Genomic DNA, 6,844 nt, shown 5'->3' with positions numbered 1-6,844 from the left:
TTATCAAATTATTGTTAATTTTTGCAGAGAAATAACTATTATTAAAGAGATGTTTTGTGTTACATATTAAATGACAGAGTTTAATCGTTGGATGACTTTTTCATGGACTTTGTACTTGTTTCTTTTTTTTCCCTTACTTTCTTATGGATAAATGGGTTTTCCTAAAATACATTTACCATGTATACTGTATATAGGGTGTATGGGACTGGCACGTTTGGTCATTGCTACTTCATTGCCTTTGCACAAACTTGGAGGATTAGGACCTAACCCTATTATAAGGGTCTCATCAATGGCAAAACCAATGGGGCCCATTTCTAACCTGTCCTGTGTATACATGATGAACAAACTCTTACTGGTCCTCCCTCTCATGTCCTTAGGACCAAATGTTTGGTACACTGCTATATTCTGATGACCACCATTGCTGCGGTACTTGTACTCCTTGCACATTTTGTTAGAGTTGGTGGTACTGGCTTCTCTTTATCCCAATGGTCACCTCTTCTCACTGGAAAAGGCCATAACTGGCAAAACATTCACCTGTAGTCCGCCATGTAGGAAAAGAAATATAGTTTTACGTGGCAACTATTCAAACAAATGGCCGTCCTTTGTAATTCATAGGCCAGGTGTGCTAGCGTGGGCCAATGATTGTTAGCAGCTCTCCATTCATGGTGGTAGTCTAGGGTGTCCTTTTGGCTTCAACAACACAACGCCTTTTAAAGGGACTTTCCTACAATAGATATTTATCACCTATCCACAGAATAGATAGATAGATAGATAGATAGATAGATAGGTAGATATAAATACATGTTATCACTGGGGCCCTTACCAATCACTAGAGTTGGGGGGGGGGGGGGTCCATGTTCTTCATGACATGGCTGAATAGAGTAGTGGTGTTGCATGTGTGGGGCTGCTTGCTTCAGAGTACAGTTTCAGTCAGCCCCATAGACATTGAATCTAAGACGTGCGTGTCCTCTGCTCCACTTAAATCCTGACTGCAGTCAACGGAAAAGGGGCTCAAGACTATGTTTCTAGAGACTGTAAGCAGTGACATCCCCAATAATAAATCATTGATCCCCCTATCCCGAGGGTCAGTACTTACTGTCCATTATAGGAAGACCTCTATAACTTCATTGGACAAAGTGGCCGAACTGTATGATCACTGACGTGATGACAGCCGACCCGTTGGGGGAATCTTCTTTGCTAGAGATGGTTGTCCTTGGTACATGGAGCTGAACACTAGTGAGAATTATTTTCCTATCATGACTATATGTTATTTACAGGTGCAATATACAATAAAGCGAAATGTGATTCCTTCCAGTTCCAGCATTCCCATGTAGTGGATATTCTGCTGCTCTGGTATATAGAGATATGCAGTAAACTTTTTGATTTAAAGACCACAATTTGCACAGAAATAGACCTTTTGTAGAGGAAAAAACATATACTTTATGCTTGGTATTACATTAGTGTACTACACAGACTTGGGTTTGCCAGGGACCAATAAAACGGCAGTATTACTGTACTCCAACTCAAGTTGGTGCAACCCACACACATAACCACAGGAGGCCCCTGGAGATCTACACATTTCCTAGTTAACATGGCCTCTTCATTCTTGATGCCCAGCATACCATCTCTCTAACACCCAGTATGGCTTTCCTGTCACTCCTAGTTACCAGCATGGCTCCCTTTCTCAATCCAGGTCCCCAGCATGGTATCTCTTTAAATGGGTTGTACAGTTTTCTTAAAAAAATATGGGCCAAATAACAGGATTCACCAATACAAAACACTCCCTAATATATCCTGTTTAACCCTATAGAGACACAGCTCAAAAGTGACTTGAGGACCAGGCCTCTTTTTTCAAAACTGACATGTGTCACTTTAAATGGCAATAACTTTGAGACGCTTTAACTTACACAAGTGATTCTGAGATTGTTTTTTCGGAACACATTGTACTTCATGTCAGTAGTAAATTTTTGTCAATATGTTTTGTCTTTCATTATGAAAAAATAGGAAATTTGGTGAAAATTTTGAAAAAAATGCAGTTTTCAAACTTTGAAATTGCAAGCCTTTCAAATAGAAATCCATACTACCCAAATTTTTTCATAAATATAATTAACCATGTCTCTGATTTATGTAGCAATCAAATTTTAATCACCCTTTCATTTTTTTCAGATATTATAAGGCTTACAAGTCAAGCAGTAATTTTCCAAATTTTCAAGAAAATTTCCAAAACACATTTTTCAAGGGACCAGTTCAGTTCTGAAGGGTACTTGAAAGGCCTCTCTAATAAAACCCCCCGAAAATCACTCCATTCTAAAAACTGCACTCTTGAAAGAATCCAAAACAGCAGTTAGAAAGTTTCTTAACCCTTTCAGCATTTCACAACAATTACAACAAAATGGAGGTCAAATTTACATTTTTCAATTTCTGTCACTAATATATTCATTTAGCCCTAGAATTTACACATTTACTAAGGGTTAAAGGAGAAACTGCACCCCACATTTTGTTACACAATTTCTCCCGAACACGATAATACCCCATATGTGCTGGTACCCTAATGTACGGGCACACGATCGCTCTCAGAACGGATGGAGCGCTAATTGGATTTTGTAGGCCAGATTTTGCTACAATACTTTTCAGGCGCCATGTCCCGTTTGCAAAGCCCCCAAGGTGCCAAAACAGTGGAAACCCCCAAAATGTCACCCCATTTTGGAAACTAGACCCCTCAAGGAATTTATCAAGGGGTATAGTGAGCCCTTGGACCCTACAGGTGTTTCACAGATTTTTTTACCATTGAGATGTGAAAATGAAAAATTACTTTTTTTTATAATAAAATGTCACTGTAGCCCCAAATTTTTCATCTTCACAAGGGGTTAAAGGAAAAATTGCGGTACTATTCCGTTATCGGGCCAGCAGCAGCGCAGTTCAGCAGCAGCTTTCGGGACAGCAGTTCAGCAGCGGGAATTACAATGACATCCGAGGACTGCTGGCCCGATGCTTGTGCCCAGTAACCAGTACATCGATGACCCCCCTCCCCCATCCTTCTCCTCCTGCCAGTGCTGCCCCCCAGCTCTCCTTACATCTTCCCCGTACCCTCTCCCCGCCACACGACTAGGCCTCACCTCAGCGCTAGTACCGAGACCGAAAGGAAAGACACCGGGGCTCAATCCAGGCCCTGACAAGAAACACGCCGACTATAGGAACGGTGAGCTACAGCGAGCCGGAGGGACAAACTTTCTGCAGCGTCCGGCGGCTATCTAGTAGCATTCATTGCTCAAGATTTACGGTGAGGCCTATTACAGGGAGAGGGTACGGGGCAGATGTAAGAAGAGCTGGGGGGCAGCACTGGAAGGAAGAGGAGGATGAGGGCATCGATCGATGTACTGCCTACTACACACAAGCACGGCCTCTATCATCGGGCCAGCATCGGCTTAGTCATGTGGCGGGGAGAGGGTACGGGGTAGATGTAAGGAGAGCTGGGGGGCAGCACTGGAAGGAGGAGGAGATGGAGGGGGGGTCATTGATGTACTGGCTACTGGGCACAAGCATCGGGCCAGCAGTCCTCGGATGTCATTGTAATTCCCGCTGCTGAACTGAACTGCTGTCCCGAAAGCTGGTGCTGAAATGCGCTGCTGCTGGCCCGATAACGGAATAGTACCGATCTGACTATGAGCCATTGAATATATTTGTACATTGTAATAAGATCATCCCCCCATAGATATCTTTTTTTCCAAACTGTACAACCCCCAATTTTGACAACCAGTCTTTGTATAATCCACTTATCTATTGATAACCTTGGTTGGTCTTCTTTGTACCTACTTCAGTTTAGCCTTAAGTTGTGTATTATACGAATGTTGATGTATTTTTAGCATTGATATAGAAGTGTGCACAATGCTCAATCTACTCAGCTACATCATCAGGGACTGGACTGACTCATGTGTTTCTGTACTTCAACATCTAGTCGCTATGTCCTTATCTTTTTCTAATTCATGCCACAGTTGAGCATGGCATTGATTATCTCCGGTAGATGATCTGCAATCTTCTCTGACACTGCCTGTGCTTTCCACTCAATTGCTTGATCTTTGCTCATTAACTTTTGTTACATTGCCACCTTTACCACCTGCTCCTTGAATGTATCTGTAATGAGGTCTGGCCTGATCAAATTGTTCATCCATGGGGATCCTGCTTGACACAGCTCACATTTCACTGAACAATGTCAAGAATCCTTGTTTTCCTGTGTGATTTGTTCATGAGCGATGCAGTTACAAGAATCCACTATGTTATATAATAGTAGGTTTCATATATATCCATGTATTTGTCATGTACTGTACAGTGATACATGTATTCTTAATATCTTAAGGTCTATACATAGTACTGTTCAAATGCTTTCAGCAGATGAAGTATTAATACGTGGGTGTCCAGGTGATTTCCAGGCAGAGCCAAATTTGGTCGGCTTTCTAGCGGTATATAATACCGCACATCTATGAGGACATGAAAGGTCCTCTTTAACATTAAATGCAAATGAAGTACTTTATGACTTTTTGATTGCAAATGGTATACTTTTAATTTCTTCACCAATCACTGCCCCCACACAATAAAATGGCCCCATCCCTGGTCCCCATGCATACAGAATGCTTAGACTAATGAAGTGGCAGTGTGAGGGAATAGTGAAGGAGTCACTATATGGGCCATACAGTGGCCCCTTCACTGGTCCCCTAAAGCAACATAAGGTCATTACTCACTTGTTTGCTCCCCGATCATGCTTTGTCTCCCGACTCAGGGTGCACTGTTGTGATGTCATGTGCACCCAGAGGAGGAAGAAGCAGGAGGCGCTGGAGAGCAGACAGTTGACCATTGGGACTCAGTTTGTAGGCCACTGGCTTAATGTGGCCTGTAGCCCACAAGCTTTACTAGTAGCAGAACCAGGTCGGTGGCGCCACTTCTCCCCGATTCTGCTGATCCAGTTTTAACAACCGTATCAGCAACTGGATAGAACCAGGATTCATTCATTTACTATTCCCTGCTCCTGCTCACTGCCTCCTCTCCCCACTTCAGCCTTCAATGTGACCTGTGCTCCACATATCAGGTCGTGATTAGAGATGAGCGAACAGTAAAATGTTCGATATTCGTTTTGAGTAGCCGCTCAATATTCGAGTACTCGAATCGAATATCGAATCCTATTATACTCTATGGGGGGAAAATGCTCGTTTCAGGGGTAGGCAACATTCGATCAAATTACACTTACCAAGTCCACGAGTGAGGGTCGGGCTGGATCCTCCGAGAAGTCTTCTCCGTGCAGCATCCCTGCGGCATCTTCTGGCTCTGAATTCACTCTGCCAGGCATCGGGCCTGGGCAGAGCCGACTGCGCATGCCCGCACTACAAGAAAATGGCTGCTTACAGTCAAAACGGCCATTTTCTTGTAGCGCGGGCATGCACAGTCGGCTTTGCCCAGGCCCGATGCCTGGCAGAGTGAATTCAGAATCGGAAGACGCCGCGGGGAAGCTGCACGGAGAAGACTTCTAAAGGTAGGAGAAGAACCAGCGTTGATTGGCCGACTGTATAGCATTCGGCCAATCAATGCTGGTTCTGCATCGAACTTTTCCATTCGAATAGCAAGTGGTACTCGATCGAATACTACTCGCTCATCTCTAGTCGTGATGATGTAATGTGTGGCGAATGGGAGCCCCCTGGTGGCTGAAGAGGGAAGAGGAGACCGCAAGCAGGAGTGGGGATAGGTAAGTTAATAGGGGTCATTACCAGACCTCCACTGTCTATTAAAAAGTCAGTGGGGATACGGTAAGGCCCCCTAAAGGCAACAGTGCTGCCGGGCATGGGGAAATTTGAACACAGGACACATTTGGACATGTCTACTACCTTATTCTTGTCAATAAACAATATGGAGAGAATTAAGAAAAAAAGAAATATAAATCCCATAAATATTTAGTTTTGCCCTTGCCCATTGCCACCTTCTTATATCCACTTGTACACAGGTCTACCTTTGTGCAACCTAGCTAGTAAGAATCATTGCACTACTAATGGCTTCTTCTAATAAGATGGACACATAAGGTAGACATTCTTAGAGGGAATCAAAGTAACATTGGAGGGGGGGGGTGTCAATGAAAAGTATGTAACAACAATATCCAAACAGGTATTTTTTTTTTTTTAAATGGTTCCTGCCAAAAAAAATTGTTTTTAACTTTTCAACTTCTGGGTATTTATTCAACCTGCACCTGGGGGTTCTGGTCTAGTTTCAACCTTGGGTAATGTGCTCAAAACTAGCACCCATTCCCTGTATCGTTCTGCCTCCTTCCTCCCCTTCTTAGATAAGTGTGATATGGGGACTGGTAGACTATAATAAAGCCAGCCCCCATGTCACAGGTAACTAGGAGTTAAAATGGGATTGGAGGGAGAAGATAGATGGACCGGGGTCCCGCTTTCAATCACATAATCCAGTCTGAAACCACCAGGTCAAGGATGAATAAATCTCCGGAGGAAGTAAGTGAAATGGACCTTGTTAGGTTAAAAGTAACTAAAATGATGTCCAAGGTTGTTCATTCATTTTAAAGGGTTAATACTTCCAAAAGTCATACATTGCTCCAACCTTGAAATTGTCATACATATTGCAAAATCCATAGTGTAATAAAATTATGTTGACAATTCAGTGTCAAATTTTTAATAAAGAAAAAAATCAATTTGCACATTATAATAGAGGATTCATAAATATTCTGTATTATTTTATTTATTACTTCACATGACATTGCTAAAACATTCAGGCTGAAAATATCTAGATGAGGTAATGGAGCCAAGACTACAAACTTTCCTGCTAAGTTCTTCATGTCACTAAGGCT

This window comes from Leptodactylus fuscus, chromosome 2 (genome assembly GCF_031893055.1).
Source record: "Leptodactylus fuscus isolate aLepFus1 chromosome 2, aLepFus1.hap2, whole genome shotgun sequence".
Lineage (NCBI taxonomy): Eukaryota > Metazoa > Chordata > Amphibia > Anura > Leptodactylidae > Leptodactylus > Leptodactylus fuscus.
This window is presented reverse-complemented; position numbering follows the sequence as displayed.